At 37.2% G+C, this 19,331-nt stretch overlaps 1 non-coding gene across 1 annotated transcript; it reads left to right on the plus strand.

The window, feature by feature from the left end:
• The first annotated feature begins 1,946 nt into the window (after positions 1-1,946).
• On the plus strand, positions 1,947-2,052 carry LOC116108423. Its single transcript, XR_004124632.1, has one exon. It is a non-coding gene; the product is annotated as a small nucleolar RNA R71 (small nucleolar RNA).
• The last annotated feature ends 17,279 nt before the right edge of the window (positions 2,053-19,331 follow it).

Below are 19,331 nucleotides of genomic sequence, written 5' to 3' on the forward strand. Positions count from 1 at the left end.
CTGATAGAGGAACAAACTGAGGGTTAAGCGATCTGACTAAGAAGCGACTTGCGAGTTATAAAGAGCTGAATAGCGAAGTGAATAACTTAGAGAAAATTGAATAACTTAGAGAAAATTATGTGTTTTATCTTACTTTATTCTAGAATAGTACACGTGCATGTAGGGATTTAAAAGTAAGGACACTTGTCATTAAAGTTGATAAGATTTAAGGCAAGTGTCAGATTTTTGCTAGGGTTTTGTGCGCCTATATAAGGGCACTTTTCTCATTGTAAACAGGTAGCTTTTGAAGAAATATACAGAGAATATTTTCAAAAACCTTTGTGGTCTCTAAACTAGAATCTTTTGTGGGTTTGCCATCTTTTGTGGGCATTCATCTAGCCATAAATCCTTAGTAGGCGGCTATCCTATTGTTTGTCCGGTCACCGTTTTAGCTCCGCTGAATGCGCTGCCTTGTGCAGAGACGGGTTAACCCTTGGTTCCTTACATCAGATGGTAACCCCAATGTCTATGGAATATATCCTCTAACAGATGGTGGTGCATGTGATACTTAGACTTGAGATCACCAGAGCACCATGTGTAATTGTTGGTGTAATTTGACACTAGCCTAACGTAGTCCTATTTAGGGTTATCAGTAAAATAGTGGTTGGTTGCATCGAGAAGTACATTATGACTATGGTAGATCAACGAAGGATTCATTACTCTTGGGTACAAGAGAAATTATCTCGCTAAGTTATTCGGTTGGTAACTATGACTGCAAAATCTTTGGCCACAATGGAATTGAGTCGATGCTCCAATCCAATTTTATTTAGTTGTTGATTTGATAACTGAATACAAATGTATCAAGGCAAATTGATTGAAGTTGACACTACTTCTGTACTTCAAATCTTGTTGAGATAAATGATGATGAAGGGATTTGAATTGTACGGTAACGATACTGTTGAAAGGAAACAACTTTGCTGAATCTTTATTTGTTGGGTAATCATGATGCCTTGCTAGAGGCCAATCTTGATTGGTGTATGGAACACTAATTAGTTGATGCTTAATTATGGATCCGATCATTGCCAACATAATAAAGAGCCTACAAGTCACATACATTAAAAACAGTTTAAGAAGCAAAATGAAATGAAGGGTAATTTTGTCTTTTGGATAAAATGAGCGTTTTGGTAATTTTGCTATGCGATTGACTTTGCTGAGGTTGTTGTCAACATTCAATATTCATATTGAAGTTAATTTATCAAAATTGTAATTATATTAATATTAATATAATACATTAATATTAATATTGAATATATTTAATTAACTTAAATATATTTAATCCCATAATTAAATATATTTTATATTTATTTGGATTATATTGGAAAGCCATTCCAAATAGGAATAGTGATATTCCTATTCCAAATGAGGGATATTTTATCCCTCATTATATAAAGAAGGGAGTAGCAGAAAAAAGGGAATTAATTCATTCACACTTTTTCACTCTACCAAAACCCTAGCTGCCTAAACCCTTTTTGAGAGAGAATTTTTTCCTCTCAAAATTTTGTAATCTCTCTTAGGGCAAACGATTCAATCTAGTAGTTGATTCGTTTGTGATCCTGTCCTGCTTTTATGTGAATACTATTTTGCTTGATTCTACACTTGAATCATCTTGCGAAGTCCGAATCCTAATCCAATTGAAGGAGCCATCAATGAAGGTACTGTATTTAAACCTTGAATGGATTAAATTAAGGTTCTATAGTGGTTGTATCATATCAATCTTGATCTTGGATTGGGGTTTTGTTGAATAAAATTTTAAGTTATATTCCGCGTTATTCAATGACAAACCCTACAATTCATATGCCTCTTCAGGAATCTTTCTCATTACTGTGCCCACTACTGCTGCATCTATCATATTACGGGTATGTCTAGTCAAGCCATTATATAATGTTTGTATATGAAGCCACATTAGCAACCCGCGATGTGGGCATTTGCGTAGTAAATCCTTGAAACGCTTCCATGCCTCGTGCAGTGATTCCATATCAGCCTACAAAAACATAGTAATTTCATTATGTAACTTAGCGGTCTTTGCAAGAAAAAAATACTTAGCTAGAAATTTATGTGCCATCATGTCCCATATAGTGATGGATCTTGTAGGCAGAAAAAGCAACCAACTCTTCGCCGTGTCCTTCAGAGAGAATGGGAAAAGTCATAGGCAAATGACTTCATCCGAAACTCCATTATGCTTGGAAGTATCACAAATTTCCAGGAAATTGGCTATGTGGGAATTAGGGTCTTCTTGCGTCAAACCATTAGACTGCACTGAATGTTGAATTATTTGGATTATAGCTAGTTTGATTTCAAAAGTATTGGCTCGAATGGTTGGCCTTGTAATGCTTGATGTCACTCTAGTTAAAGATGACATAAATAAAACCCTAGTTTGCTACCCGGTTTGTAGTAGTAAAGAGAAATGGATGAGAGATGAGTTGTGCATGAGTAAGTTGTGTTAAGTTGCTTGGTTTGCATTGACTGAAGGAGAATAATTTTACATAAAGATGAAGAGAGAAATGAATGTATTTGATTCTGGTTTATTCTACTATTGCTACAATTCTAAGTTAGGTATGAGTATAACTAAGGATTAAACATAATTACTTGTGCATCATGATGGTGTACTTAGTGTGGCTTGAGTATAATGTGTACTTAGTATGAGTTGTTTTGCCTGAGGATGCGCAAAAACTAAGTGTGGGGGAATTTGATAAGTGTTCAATAATCGATATTTTCAATCTCTTTATATCAATCTTTGTGATATATTTTGTGATTAATTGAGCTGATTAATAAATTTTGTGAATTAGGAAAGGAATGGAGGCATGCAAATGAAAGTGGAGCATAATGTGCAGTTTTCAGACATTGACAAATTCGACCTCTGAAGGTTCAGTGGAGACTTTAACGATCTTAGAGTTTCAGGAAGAGAAAGAGGCCTTCTTAAGGTTTGAAGTAGACGTCTTGAGCTTTTTAAATTTGGCTTACACGTTTTAATCCTAGTAGATTTGGGTATTCAAAGTTTACATCAAAGTCAGAAGATCCAATCTCGTCATAGCTTGGGCACAAGTCAGTAATTGGGCTTTAACTTGAGTTCTAGAAGTCCAACTGAGATTATTAAGATGTGTTGGAAAACTTATAACTAGGGCTACAACTTTCATAGGGATCCCACGCTTGAATTCAGTTTTTTTCTAACCCGAAATCAGATCACAAGTTCCAGCTGAAAATCAGCCAGCCTGTTTTGGAAAGAGTAGGACTCAATGCCTACAATTTAGGAATTTGAGTTGTAACCATTGGGGGACGCTGTACACTTGGTTTTAGTGTTATTTGAAGGGGCTATAAATAGAACATTAGGTTTTTAAGGAGAAAAACATATACAAAGAGAATTATTCAAAAACACTTGTTGTTCTCAGTTTAAGATGTTTGGCTAAACTTTTTCAATTCAATTTGAGGGGATTTCAATTCCTAACACATATCGATGGTATAATTAATAAAGTAATGTAATTTCTTATCTTTCTATGGATTTGATTAATGTTATTCTATTTTAATGGGATATGATATTTGATTCTATTATACCAAAAAAGGCACCAACTAGAGAGATCTGACTGACCGTGTTGGAATCGGAACGGATGTGTGCATGATTAATTAAAATCAATAATGAATGTGAAACAAGCCAAAAGAAAATGGAAATGACACAAGAGGTTTTTAAAGTGGTTCGGTGAGTTATTCCTCAAACCTACGTCCACTGCTTCTATTGTTCTTCTTTTATGGAATACATAATATGCTCTCTCTCTCTCTCTCTCTCTCTCTAATAAATCTTAACCCCTTAACATTGTTTTTTGGGGGTATTTATATAGGAATTTTGAAATGGTAAGTGAGATAAATCTGGGATTGCAATCATATTTGATATATATCTTGCAATTTCCGTGATTGTGCACCAAAATCGAGCTAAATGGATATTGGCATTATCTCTTACGACATATTAGGAGATTTGGGCTTATCTTCTAATCTGTCGAATAGTTGTCACGACGAGCTTCATTTTAATCGAGCTCCATCTTCTTGTGAACTTTAGATCACAAGGAGCTCTATATGGTAACGAGCTTTATGTTTCAAGAGCTATCAACATCTCTAAGCTTACAGCAAATTCATGCACAATAGATTCGCTTAATTTACTTCGGGCCTAGTTGATTGATTGAATTGATATCGATTGCTAGAATTAGGGATTGTATTACGTAATCGATATGTTCCTAATCACACAGTAGTGATTAGTAATAAAAGATTGTGGATAAACTTTCCATTTATTACTTAAATAACAAACTCTAAGTTAAATAATCTGAGCTTGTGAGATTGTTGCTTAGATTAACCTATTTAATCGGAACTTAAAGCAACCATTACATTAAATATGGCGAGCTTTAACTAGGTTGTCTAATGGTTAGAGACTATTGAAGAGCATGTTTCGTTAGTCAAAATTAAGGGGAATTTCGAGGAGTAGAGCTTGTTATTGCCTAGGGTTAATACTTCCATGAAAAGGTAGGATTGTGTTGCAATTGAGAATATAAATTGATTATGAGGGTGAGATTGAACCGAGAACTAGAGTTGTTATAATATTGATCTTCATTCGTAATTTCATTTTGATAATTAATTAGTTTCCTTGATTTTACAAAGCCCCCAATTTATATTTTGGTTATTTAGGTCAATTTAATTTAGGAATTTATTTTTTGTGAAAGTTCTAGGATTTAATTTTAAACAATTGAAATTTAGATTCAACTACTTCCCCATGGGATCGACATTTGCTCATGCTATCTATTGGTTAATAATTAGGAGTAAGATATATTAGTTTTTTAGTGTTGGCGACAAGCTGTCAGCATCTCATGACAATTGATCATCCAATCCCTCATTTTTCACCTTTAAATATTTAACTCATATAAGGGGTCTACAACCTCTCTATCTTCCTTAACAAGTGAATCATAATATTTCCAATGTCAAACTATGCTTATAACAACGAGGTGAGATGTTACCTCTAGCATGACAATAGTGGTATTTTATGTTAGACTTAACATGAGAGCTGGAAAGGTATTTGACCTATCCCTTGGTGGAATGTCATAAGCCATTTAAATTTAATTGATTATTAACTTCTAGGGCATTTAGCTTGACACATATGTTAAGAGCACCTAATTTATCTTATGTATCCCTATGGTTATCAATGAAGTGTCGGGGTAGGACAAATAGTAGGTACCTAAAATTAATATGATAATTCTCATCATGGTCATGGATCCTAGCACCATACGATAATTCTCATCTATTTGGCTCTCCATATGTTCACCCTTATTACTATAAGTCATAGGTTTTCTAGGTGAAATAATTTGAGGTGGGCCTAACTCCTCACCCAATAAGGCCTTGTTGAACGGTAGGATTACCCCCTTTTATAAACCAGAAGGCTTGAGTGTGCCTAGTCAGTATGGGACTCCAATACTCCCCTTCACGGTCAAGCCCATATGTTGGGTCATTCCTGTTGATGGAGCTAGTTGTTGGCTCTAACTCCTCACCCGCTAGTCAAATACTCAACTCAACTGGGCCTAGCCCTAATACCATGATAGAATTTGAGTGGGCTTGACTCTCCACTGAATAAAACCTTTTTGAATGGGAGGATTACCCCCTCTTATAAACCAGTAAATTTGAGCGTGTATAGTCAGTGTGAGACTCTAACAAGTTTGTTAACCCCAAAGACAATTCGTCAAGCCTTCTACCATTACCAAATGTGCCTCCTTTAATATGTCAAAACCAAGAGCCTAGTGATAGAGTTTGAGGTAGGTCTGACTCTTCACCAAACAAGGCCCTGTTGAATGGGAGGATTACTCTCTTTTATAAACTAGTAGACTTGAGTGTGCCTAGTCGGTGTGGGACTCCAACACTCCCCCTCACGGTCAAGCCCAAATGTTAGGTCATGCCTGTTGATGGAGGTAGTTGTTGGCTCTAACTCCTCACTCGCTGGTTAAGCACTTAGCTCAACTGAGCCTAGCTCTGATCCCATGATACAATTTGAGGTGAGCCTGACCCTTCTCCCAATGGTACTTAAAATTCTCAAATCCTTACAGCTGGATATCATCAACTGAAGGGCAGTAAACAAAAAATGGCAACAAAACCTCTCGAGAAGGTGCTTCCCTTAATTTCTTGTTACATGAATCAATCTCACCACCCAAAGTGGAGCTTGAACTACTGTTCTTAGAATTTTGTGGTTTATCCGCCAGTTTATGGATTTTCATTAATTTTTTTAACTTTCTTCTTCAACTTTGAGAGCCATCTATTTGAAAATAAGCTTTTAAACTCCAAACCCTCATATCCACAACCATCCAACTTTTCCATTAGACAAGGGATGTCACCATTTTCATTTACTTTCCATTCAGTTGTAAGTCTCTTACGTTTCCTTGAGATGAGCTTAGTTTAATTACTAGAAGACTTTTTCTCAACTAAGGAGAGCATGAAGGGTTCCCCTCCATGTAAATAACCTTTCCCTAGTTGACATGTTTCGTGGTCATTTTATGTCTGCCTTGCAAACAACCATTGCAAATTTCTTGGCAACAAGAAAGACATAAATCATATGAGCATTCCAGGTAGCTCTTGTGGTAGTCAGCTATGGAGGTTTCGCAATTATTGCAATATAAACGCTCATCATTCTTACACATAGATTGTTGTATTTCTAACTTTGACAGTTCTAACCCTCTATTTTTGGCCTCTATCTCTTTTTCTATCATATGCTCACGATAAAACTTTTTGAAAAATAGATATAAAATAGATGCACCAAATAAATCAAATGCTAAGACTTTTCCACCTTGTTTGTTGGCCTATCAATATTTCTGGTATCTGTTCCAGTCCTACGAAAACATGCACTGCAATTGCAGTTTCCATGGCAAAATGGTTAAGCCTCTTCTATATCGTTCTCTGACATTGTTGGGTACCATTTTGAAATGCAAGTAACACAACAATGTTTTCATTGGCATCTTAGGCAATCCACCACCCTCTTATGATTTTGGTGGCATTGATGGCAATTATTTGATTTTGACCTTTGCTTGTTTATGTTGCTATTCTATTCTCTGTCACTTGCTTCTTGTCCTCCTTCTAATCGACTCAATTTTAGCATCATTGTTCTCCTTGCATTGAAACTTTTCCTTTACATTCACTTGCATTTTACTGGTATCGTTAAGTGAGACTGATGGAACACTTTTTCGTGTAGTCTCCATACATGGCAACGCCATTCTTTGCCATCACATCTACGACAGCGAAGCTCATCCGGTGGCATTGGAACCGTCTTAGTCTCTACCATTCTCACTTACTCTCGAAACAAACAAGAATGAACAAAGAGAAAATGAAGAAAGAGAAAAAGATAGAAAAAGAGAAAGAGAAGAAGAAGAAGAGGCGTCACAGAGTGGCTTAAGGTGGTAAGCTAAATCATTTCATTTGCTTTGGGAAGGTGATTTGAAAAAACAAGGCATATCCTAGAGTAATAGCAGTTTGTGACAGTTTTCTACAATGGACCATGGGTTAAGGCTATCATCAAGTGATTTGGTACTATGATAGAATTTGAGGTGGGCCTAACTCCTCCCTAATAAGGTCTTGTTGAATGGGAGGATTACCCCCTCTTATAAACCAGTTGGGTTAAGCATGCCTAGTTGGTGCAGGACTTCAACACTCTTCCTCATGGTCAAGCCCATATGTTGGGTTATGCCTGTTGATGAAGGAAGTTGTTGGCTCTATCTCCTCACCCGTTGGTTAAGAACTCAGCTCAGTTAGGCTTAGCTTTGATACCATGATATAATTTGAGCTGGGCTTGACTCCTTAACCAATAAAGTCTTGTTGAATGGGAGGATTACCCTCTCTTATAAACCAGTAGGCTTGATCGTGCCTAGTCAGTATGAGACTCCAATAAGTTTGTTAATCCTAAAGACAATTCATCAAGCCTTCTATCGTCACCAAATGTGACTCCTTTAATATGCCAAAACCAAGAACCTAGTGATAGAATTTGAGGTGGGCCTAACTCCTCACCCAATAAGGCCTTGTTGAATGGGAGGATTACCCCCTCTTATAAACTAGTAGGCTGAGCGTGTCTAGTTAGTGTGGGACTCCAACACCCCCCCTTATGATCAAGCCCATATGTTGGGTCATGCTTGTTGATTAAGGTAGTTATAGGCTTTAACTCCTTAGCTGCTGGTCAAGCACTCAGCTTAACTTGTCTTAGCTCTGATACCATGATAAAATTTGAGGTGGGCCTGACTCCTCAGCTAGTGGTACTTAAAGTTCTCCAATCCTTGCGGTTGGGTATCATCAACTAAAAGGTAGTACACAAAATTAGCAACAAAACCTCTTGAGAAGCTACTTCCCTTAATTTCTTGTTACATGAATCAATCTCACCACTCAAAGTGGAGCCTAAATTGCTATTCTTATAACTTTGTGGTTTATCCGTCAGTTTACAAATTTTCATCTATTTTTTTAACTTTCTTCCTCAACTTTGAGAGCCGTCTATTTGAAAATAAGCTTTTCAACTCCAAACGCTCATACCCACAACCACCCAACTTTTCCACCGGACAAAGGATGTCACCAATTTTATTTACTTTCCATTCAACTATAAGTCTCTTACGTTTTTCTTAACTAAGGAGAGCAAGAGAGGTTCCCCTCCATGTAAATAACATTTCCCTCGGTTGACATGTTTCGTGATCATTTTATGTCCACCTTGTTAACAACCATTGTGACTTTCTTAGCAACAAGAAAGACATGAATCATATGAGCATTATGGGCAGCACCTATGGTAGTCAGCTATGGAGGTTTCGCAAATGTTGCATTATAAACGCTCATCATTCTTACACATAGCTTGTTGTATTTCTGTTTCTAACAATTCTAACCCCCTATTTTTTGCCTCTATCTCTTTTTCTATCATTTGCTCATGGTAAAACTTTTTGAAGAATGGACATAATATATGTACCAAATAAATCAAATGCTGAGACTTTTCCTCCTTGTTTGTTGGCATATCAATATTTCTGGTATCTGTTCCAATCCTACGCAAACATGTATTACAATGGCAGTTTCCATAACAAAATGGTCAAGCCTCTTTCATATCGTTCTTTGACATTGTTGGGTACCATTTTGAAATGTAAGTGACACAATAACGTTTTCGTTGGCATCTCAGGCAATCCACCACCCCGTTATGAATTTTGCGGCATTTATGACAATTATTTGATTTTGACCTTTGCTTATTTATTTTACCCATCTATTCTCTGTCGCTTGCTTCTTGTCCTCTTTCTAATCGACTCAATTTCAACATCATTGTTCTCCTTGCATTGAAACTTTTCCTCTACATTCACTTGCATGTCAACTTCAAGATTGTTGGTACCGGTTTTGCCATCGTTGTTGATCTCTTCATGATTTGATTTTTCTTGGCATGCCAAATTTCCCCTTATATTGACATGCATTTCAAGTTCAACACTTTTGGTACCATTGTATTTTTTGAGGAAGTGAGACTAACAAAGTTCCTTTTTGTGTAGCCTCCATCCATGGCAATGCCATGGATTGCCATCATGTCTACGGCGGCGAAGCTCATCCGGTGGCACTGGAACCATCTCAGTCTCTTCCATTCGCACTCACTCTTGCAACAAACAAGAATGAACAAAGATAAATTGAAGAAAAAGAAAGAGAAATAAAAGAAAAAGAAGAAGAGGCATCACAGAGTGGTTTAAGGTGGTAAGCTAAATCATTTCATTTGCTTTGGGAAGGTAAAATTTGATTTGAAAAGATAAGGCAAATCCCAAAGCAACTATCATTTCTGACAGTTTTCTACATTGGACCATGGGCGAAGGCCATTATCAGAAGCTCTGCACTATGATAGAATTTGAGGTGGGTCTGACTCCTCACCCAATAAGGCCTTGTTGGATGAGAGCATTACCCTCTCTTATAAACCAATAGGCTTGAGCGTGTATAGTCGGTATGGGACTCTAACAAGTTTGTTAACCCCAAAGACAATTCGTCAAGCCTTCTACCATTACCAAATACGTCTCCTTTAATACGCCAAAACTAAGAACATAGTGATATAATTTGAGGTGGGCCTAACTCCTCACCTAATAAGGCTATGTTGAATAGGAGTATTACCCTTCTTATAAACCTTTAGGTTTGAGCATACCTAGTTGGTGTGGGACTCCAACACTCCCCCTCACTGTCAAGCCCATATGTTGAGTCATGTTTGTTAATGGAGGTAGTTGTTCGCTCTAACTCCTTAACCGCTGGTCAAACACTCAACTCAATTGAGTTTAGCTTTGATACCATGATAGAATTTGAGATGAGCTTGACTCCTCACTTAATAGTACTTAAAATTGTCTAATCCGTACTGTTGGGCATCATCAACTAAAGGGTAGTACAAAAAATTTGCAGCAAAACCTTTACGAGAAGCTGCTTCCCTTAATTTTTTATTACATGAATTAATCTCACCACCCAAAGTGGAGTTTGAACTACCATTCTTAGAACTTTGAGGTTTATCCGTTAGTTTATGGATTTTCATCAATTTTTTAACTTTTTTTCTCAACTTCGAGAGTCATCTATTTGAATATAAGCTTTTCAACTCCAAAAGCTTATATCCACAACCACCCTACTTTTCCACCGGACAAGGTCTTATGTTTCCTTAAGACGAGCTTAGTCTAGTTATTAGAAGACATTTTCCTAACTAAGGAGAGCAGGAGAGGTTCCCTTCCATGTAAATAACATTTTCCTTAGTTGACATGTTTCGTGGTCATTTTATGTCCGTCTTGCAAATGACTATTGCGAATTTCTTGGCAACAAGAAGGACATAAATCATATGAGCATTACAGACAGCTCCTGTGGTAGTTAGCTATGGAGGTTTCGCAATTGTTGTCGTATAAACGCTCATCATTCTTACACATAGCTTGTTGTATTTCTATCTCTAACAGCTCTAACCCTCTATTTTTTGCTTCTATCTTTTTTTCTAGAATTTGCTCACAGTAAAACTTTTTGAAGAATGGATATAATAGATGCACCAAATACATCAAATGCTGAGACTTTTCCTCCTTGTTTGTTGGCATATCAATATTTCTGGTATCTGTTCCAGTCCTACGCAAACATGCATTGCAATTGCAATTTCCATGACAAAATGGGCAAGCCTCTTCCATATTGTTCTCTGAAATGATTGGGTACCATTTTGAAATGGAAGTGACACAATAACATTTTCATTGGCATCTTAGGCAAGCCACCACCCCTTTATGAATTTTGTGGCATTGATGGCAATTATTTGATTTTCACCTTTGCTTGTTTTGGTTGCTCGTCTATTCTTTGTCGCTTGCTTCTTATCCTCCTTCCAATCGACTCAATTTTAGCATTATTGTTCCCCTTGCATTCAAACTTTTCCTCTACATTCACTTGCATTTCAACATCAATATTGTTGGTACCTATTTCGCCATCATTGTCGATATCTTCATGATTTGATTTTTCTTGGCATGCCAAATTTCCCCTTCTATTCACAAGCATTTCAAGTTTAACACTGCTGATACCGTTGTATTTTTTTTAGGAAGTGAGACTGATAGGGGACCTTTTCATGTAGTCTCCATCCATGGCAACGCAATCCTTTGCCGTCGCGTCTACGACAGCGAAGCTCATCCGGTGGCACTGGAACTGTCTCAGTCTCTTCCATTCTCACTCACTCTCGAAACAAACAAGAATGAACAAAGAGAAAATGACGAAAGAGAGAGAAGAAGAGGAAGAAGAGGCATCATAGAGTGGTTTAAGGTGGTACGCTAAACCATTTCTTTTGCTTTGGGAAGGTAAAATTTGATTTGAAAAGACAAGACAAATCCCAGAGCAACCACCATTTCTGACAGTTTTCTACATCGGACCATGGGCCAGGGCTATCATCGAATGCTCTGATACCATGATAGAATTTGAGGTGGGCCTAACTCCTCACCTAATAAGGCCTTGTTGAATGGGAGAATTACCCCCTCTTATAAACCAGTAGCTTGAGCGTGCCTAGTTGGTGTGGGTCTCCAACACTCCCCCTCATGGTCAAGCTCATATATTGGGTCATGCTTGTTGATGGAGGTAGTTGTTGGCTCTAACTCCTTACCCGTTGGTCAAGTACTCAGCTTAATTGGGTCTAGCTCTGATACCATGATAGAATTCAAGGTGGGCCTGGCTCCTCACCTAATGATACTTAAAATTCTCCAATCCTTATAGCTAGATATCATCAACTGAAGGGCGATACAAAATATTAGCAACAAAACTTTCCCGAGAAGCTGTTTCCCCTAATTTCTTATTACATGAATCAATCTCACCACCCAAAGTGGAGCCTGAATTGCTATTCTTATAACTTTGTCGTTTATCCGTCAGTTTATGGATTTTCATCAATTTTTTAACTTTCTTCCTCAACTTTGAGAGCCATCTATTTGAAAATAAGCTTTTCAACTACAAACGCTCAAATCCATAACCACCCAACTTTTCCACTGGACAAGAGATGTCACCATTTTCATTTACTTTCTACTTAGCTATAAGTCTCCTACGTTTTCTTGAGATGATCTTAGTCTGGTTATTAGAAGACTTTTTCTTAACTAAGGAGAGCAAGAGAGTTTCCCCTCCATGTAAATAACCTTTCCCCCGGTTGACATGTTTCGTGGTCATTATATGTCCGCCTTGCAAACAACCATTGCGAATTTCTTGGCAACAAGAAAGACATAAATCATATGAGCATTTCGAGTAGCTCCTCTGGTAGTCAGCTATGGAGGTTTCGCAATTGGTGTAGTATAAACGTTTATCATTCTTACACATAGCTTTTTGTATTTCTATCTTTGACAGTTCTAACCCTCTATTTTTTGCCTCTATCTCTTTTTTTGTCATTTGCTCGCGGTAAAACATTTTGAAGAATGGATATAATAGATGCACCGAATACATTCAATGCTAAGACGTTTCCTCCTTGTTTGTTGGCATATCAATATTTCTAGTATCTGTTCCAGTCCTACGCAAACATGCATTGCAATATTAGTTACCATGACAAAATGGTCACGCCTCTTCCATATCATTCTCTGACATTGTTGGGTACCATTTTGAAATGCAAGGGACACAATAACGTTTTTGTTGGCATCTCAGGTAATCCACAACCCCTTTATGAATTTTGTGGCTTTGATGGCAATTATTTGATTTTGATCTTTGCTTGTTTATGTTGCTCATCTGTTCTCCATTGCTTGCTTCTTGCCCTCCTTCCAATCGACTCAATTTCAACATCATTGTTTTCCTTGCATTCAAACTTTTCCTACACATTCACTTGCATTTCAACTTCAACATTGCTAGTACCTGTTTTGCCATCATTGTTGATCTTTTCATGCTCTAATTTTTCTTCGGATGCCAAATTTTCCCCTTTATTCACTTGCATTTCAAGTTCAACACTACTGGTACCGTTTTATTTTTTGAGCAAGTGAGATTAACAAAGGGCCTTTTCATGTAGTCTCCATCCATGGCAATGACATCATTTGCCATCGCGTCTATGACAGCGAAGCTCATCCAGTGACACTAGAACCGTCTTAATCCTTTCCATTCTTACTCACTCTCGAAACAAACAAGAATGAACAAGAAGAAAATGAGGAAAGAGAAGAAGAAGAGGCGTCATAGAGCGATTTAAGTTGGTAAGTTAAATCATTTCATTTGCTTTGGGAAGGTAAAAATTAATTTGAAAAGACAAAGCAAATCCAAGGGCAACTACCATTTTTGAAAATTTTCTATATTGGACCATGTGCCAGGGCCATCATCCAATGCTTTGATACCATGATAGAATTTGAGATGGGCTTAACTCCTCACCCAATAAGGCTTTGTTAAATGGGAGGATTACTCCTTTTTATAAACTAGTTGGCTTGACGTGTCTAGTTGGTGTGGGTCTCCAACACTCTCCCTCACAGTCAAGCCCATATGTTCGATCTTGCCTGTTGATGAAGGTAATTGCTAGCTCTAATTCCTCACCCACTAGTCAAGTACTTAGCTCAACTAAGCCTAGCTCTGATACCATGATAGAATGTGAGGTGGGCTTGACTCCTCAATGAGTAAAGCCTTGTTGAATTGAAAGATTACCCCCTCTTATAAACCAGTAAACTTGAGCTTGTCTAGTCGGTGTGAGACTCTAACGAGTTTGTTATCCCCAAAGACAATTCGTCAAGCCTTCTACCATTACCAAATGTGCCTCTTTTAATATGCCAAAACCAAGAACCTAGTGATAGACTTTTAGGTGGGCTTGACTCCTCACCCAATAAGGTCTTGTTGAATGAGAGGATTACCCCCTCTTATAAACCAGTAAGCTTGAGAGTGCCTAATCAAGTTGGGACTCCAACACTCCCTCTCATGGTCAAGCCTATATGTTTGGTCATGCTTATTGATGGAGGTAGTTGTTGGCTCATGCCTATTGATGGAGGCAGTTATTGGCTCTAACGCCTTACTCGTTGGTCAAGCACTCAACTCAATTGGGCCTAGCTCTGATACCATGATAGAATTTGAGATGGGTTTGACTCATCACCAATGGTACTTAAAACTCTCCAATCCTTGCTGTTGGGTATCATCAACTAAATGGTAGTACAAGAAATTAGCAACCAAACCTTCTCGAGAAGCTACTTCCCTTAATTTCTTGTTACATGAATCAATCTCATCACCCAAAGTAGAGCCAAAATTGCTACTCTCAGAAGTTTGTGGTTTATCTGTCAGTTTATGGATTTTCATCAATTTTTTAAATTTCTTCTTCAACTATGAGAGTCATATATTTGAAAGTAAGCATTTCAACTCCAAACGCTCATATCCATAACCACTCAACTTTTCCACCAAACAAGGGACGTCACCATTTTCATTTCTTTCCATTCAACTATAAGTCTCTTACGTTTCCTTGAGATTAGTTTAGTCTAGTTATTAGAAGACTTTTTCTTAACTAAGGAGAGTAAGAGAGGTTCCTCTCCATGTAAATAACCTTTCCCTTGGATGACATGTTTTGTGGTCATTTTATGTCCACCTTGCAAACAACCATTGTGAATTTCTTGGCAACAAGAAAGACATAAATCATGTGAGCATTCTGAGTAGCTTCTACGATAGTCAGTTATGGAAGTTTCGCAATTGTTGCCATATAAATGCTCATCATTCTTACACATAACTTGTTGTATTTCTATCTCTAACAGTTCTAATCCTCTATTTTTTGCCTCCATCTCTTTTTCTATCATTTGCTCACGGTAAAACTTTTTGAAGAATAGATATAATAGATGCACCAAATACATCAAATGTTGGACTCTTCCCCCTTGTTTGTTGGCATATCAATATTTCTAGTATTTGTTCCAGGCTTATGCAAACATGTATTGCAATTGTAGGTTCCTTGACAAAATGGGCAAGCCTCTTCCATATCGTTCTCTGACACTGTTGGTTAACATTTTGAAATGCAAGTGACACAATAACGTTTTCGTTGGCATCTCAAGCAATCCACCATCCCCTTATGAATTTTGTGGCATTGATGGCTATTATTTGATTTTGACCTTTGCTTGTTTATGTTGCCTGTCTATTCTCTGTCGCTTGCTTCTTGTCCTCCTTTTAATTGACTCAATTTCAACATCTTTGTTTTCCTTGCATTGAAACTTTTCCTCTACATTTACTTGCATTTCAACTTCAACATTGCTGGTACCTGTTTACCATCATTGTTAATCTCTTCATGATTTGATTTTTCTTGGCATGCCAAGTTTCTCCCTCTATTCAGATCCATTTCAAGTTCAACACTGCTGGTACCATTGTATTTTTTGAGGAAGTGAGACTGATAGAGGTCTTTTTCATGTAGTCTCCATCCTTGGCAACGCCATCCTTTGCCATCGCGTCTACGACAGTGACATGGGCAGAAGGAGGGGGGTCAAGGAGGGTCGGTTGACCCCCCTTGACTTTAAATTTTTTTTCACTATGTTTTTACAAAATTGCCTCTATATGAAATTATAATACCAAAAAACTGCAATATACCCAATAAATTACACTCTGCAATATACCCAATAAATTACACTCTTTTCTTGGGGGGGTGGAGAATTTGTCAAACTCAAAGTAAACCTCTCCTTCTCTTTTCGTCACACCTATCAAGTCAAATTTTTTTCTTTATCCACATAAGTGTAATTTTCTCCTCCTATCAAGCCAATAAGCCTTCTTTTTTCTCCAATTTTTAGGCAATACATTTTATATTTGTATTATTTTATTTTGAAAGTTTAAAGTTAAATTATAGATTAGGATTTAGGAAGATAAAATTTTCATTGAGATATTGAAGTTAGAGGAAGTAAGAAGATAGTTTTTAAACTTATTTTGGAGTTGGCCTTGGGACTACAGTGTTTTATCCATATTGCCGATTTTGTGTTTTTTTATATGGAGAAGATGACTTCTTGGGACCACATTGTTTTACCCATTTTTCTCTTTGTTATACAAAAGTGTTTGATTCAAATGGATTTTGGAGTTGGCCTTGGGACCACATTGTTTTACACATATTGCCGAATTTGTGTTTTTTTTTTTTTTGGGGGGGTTGTGGGGGAGGATTTTGTCAAACGCAAAGTAAACCCCTCATTCTCTTTTCATCAAACCTATCAAGCCAAATTTTTTTCTTTATCCACATAAGTGTAATTTTGTCCTCCTATCAAGCCAATAAGCCTTCTTTTTTCTCCAATTTTAGGCAATACATTTTATATTTGTATTATTTTATTTTGAAAATTTAAAGTTAAATTATAGATTAGGATTTAGGAAGATAAAATTGTCATTGAGATATTGAAGTTAGAGGAAGTAAGAAGATAGTTTTTAAACTTATTTTGGAGTTGGCCTTGGGACTATAGTGTTTTATCCATATTGCCGATTTTGTGTTTTGATAATCCGTAAATTATACAGTTTTTATTTGATCTTTTTGTCGGATTTCAGGTATTTTCTAGTGCATTTTTACCTGAATTGGTGCTTAATTCTTTACTTTTCGTATTTCAGGTTAAAATGGACTTTTTGAGCGAATAAAGAAAAAATTGGATAGTTTTGACTCAGAATTGAGCGGATTTCAGAAGATAGGAGAGTTCCGGAGCAGGACAACGCACGATGAAGCTTGTTTCCAAGGAAGAGAGCCGAAATTCGAAGAATCGAACAAAGAAGCAAGCAGAGTGGCTGTTTTAAATCAGAACTTTTGAAGGAGCTTTGCCCGGCGAAGAATTTGTCTTGCCGCGGCGAAGTTAGGCAGAGACGATTTGGAATTTTTCGTTCTTCGCAGCGGGACAGTCAAATATTTCAGTTTTGTAAACGCACAGTTTCGTGTGTGCGTGTTTTGGGCTGGGTTTTTAGACTAAGTATAAAAAGAAAACTGAACTTTTGGCCAGGTCTTCAGCTTTTTAGGTTCAGCCGTTTTTTTACACTTTTCTTAGAGTAAAGCTTGTAGTTTTTCGGATTGTTAAAGGGAAGATTCAGATTTTTGCTAGAAGATTCATCTTTTGGGAAGATCTTTATCTTTCATCTCAGTTTCATTAGTTTAACTTTATTTCTATTTTCGTTTTTGTAGTATTAATTTAGCTATGAACTAATCTTCTATGGGTTAGGGTTTTGATTGTAGTTTGGATTTATATGGGTTAATTACTTGTGGTTTTATTTCCATATGAATAGTTTTGGTTGTGTGTTACTTGATTTTAAATGCTGAATGTGATGACATGATGAGTTGAGAAAAATTCATGTTAGGCTTCTTGGGTCTTCACCATATAGTATTGGAGCTAGAGATAGATTCAAGAATTAATGAAATCACTTTAGGATTCTTATGCTTAATGAATTTAGAATTATTAACTTTCAATTAGTTGGGTGTGGATTGTTAATAAGACTGAATAGGAAACATAGCCTGAGAGGGTATGTTAACATATTAGTGAATCCGATTTACGACCATCGCGCATGAATGTGAAAATAGTGTAAATCTAGGTTTAACCCATAAAAGTCAAACGAAGTCAAAACCCTGCCCGTTTTACTTGAATTTGATATTCTGTGTTTCATTTGCTTTCTTAGTTAAGATTTAATTCTTTGTTTCACTTCAGCTTTGTTTCCTTTTTCATTAAAATTGCTCCCACCAATCCAAGAATTCGATTACTCAACTTGAAACATAGGAACTTAGTGATTTGCTACAGTCCTCGTGGGAACGATATCCTACCCATCATATTACTTTTGCGACTAGTATACTTGCTATTTTGCATGTTTTAGTAAACGCGCATCCAGTTTTTGGCGCCGTTGCCGGGGACTGTTTTAAGTTAACATTTAGTTCTTCCTTGAGTTTAACTAGATTGAAGTGTTAATTTGTTTTTAATTTTTGTTAGAGTTGTAATTTCACTTTTCTTTCACTGTGTTCTTTCAGTTTATGCGAAGAGCAAGACGTCAACCGTGGTTCTTGTTGACCTTGAGCTTGAGAGGACTGTAAGAAGATTAAACAGAGAGAGAAGAGATAGAGATACACTTATGCAGAAGCAGAGGAAGTTGTTGTTGAAATGGCTGAACAAGAAATAGGACAAGAGGGAATTTTCAGTTCCCACAGTGAAAGGAAGTGGGTCAAGTATTACTAGACCTACAGTACAAGCTAAAAATTCGAGATAAGCTGGCAATCATTCAGATGATCCAGCAGTCGGTTAGATTCAACGGTGATTTGAAGGAGGATCTGAATCAGCACATTGCAAATTTCCTGGAAATTTGCGACACCTTCAGTCAAAAGGAGTGTCGGATGAGCTATTAGGCTGCGTTTATTCCCATTCTCATTGGGAGATAAAGCAAAAGGGTGGTTAATGGCATTACCACCGGGCACGATAACAACATGGAATGATCTGGCACAAAATTTTTTGACCAAGTCTTTCCTCCAGCGAAGTCAGCGAAGTTGAGAAATGATATCACATCATTTCACAAGATGATGCCGAGTCGTTGTAAGAGGCTGGGAGGATACAAGGAATTGATGAGGAAGTGCCCACATCATGGTTTGCCAGTTTGGCTTCAAGTCCAAACATTCTATAATGGTTTGATGGGTAACGTGCAAACCATGGGGGATGCGGCTTCAGGAGGGGCTTTACAGAAAAGACACCTGAAGAGGCATATGAGTTGTTGAGGTTTTGGCAAGCAACAACTATCAAAGACCGAATGAGAGAGTAACGACGAGCAGGAAATCTTCGGGTCTTCATGAAGTAGATGCTTTCACAGCCATCAGCCCAACTCACTACACTCCAAAAACAGTTGGAAACTATGCAGGTAAATTCTATACAAGCACCTCAACTAACATGTGATTTTTGTGCAGGAAACCATGTGAGCAG

This window comes from Pistacia vera, unplaced genomic scaffold, assembly GCF_008641045.1.
Source record: "Pistacia vera cultivar Batoury unplaced genomic scaffold, PisVer_v2 Contig563, whole genome shotgun sequence".
NCBI lineage: Eukaryota > Viridiplantae > Streptophyta > Magnoliopsida > Sapindales > Anacardiaceae > Pistacia > Pistacia vera.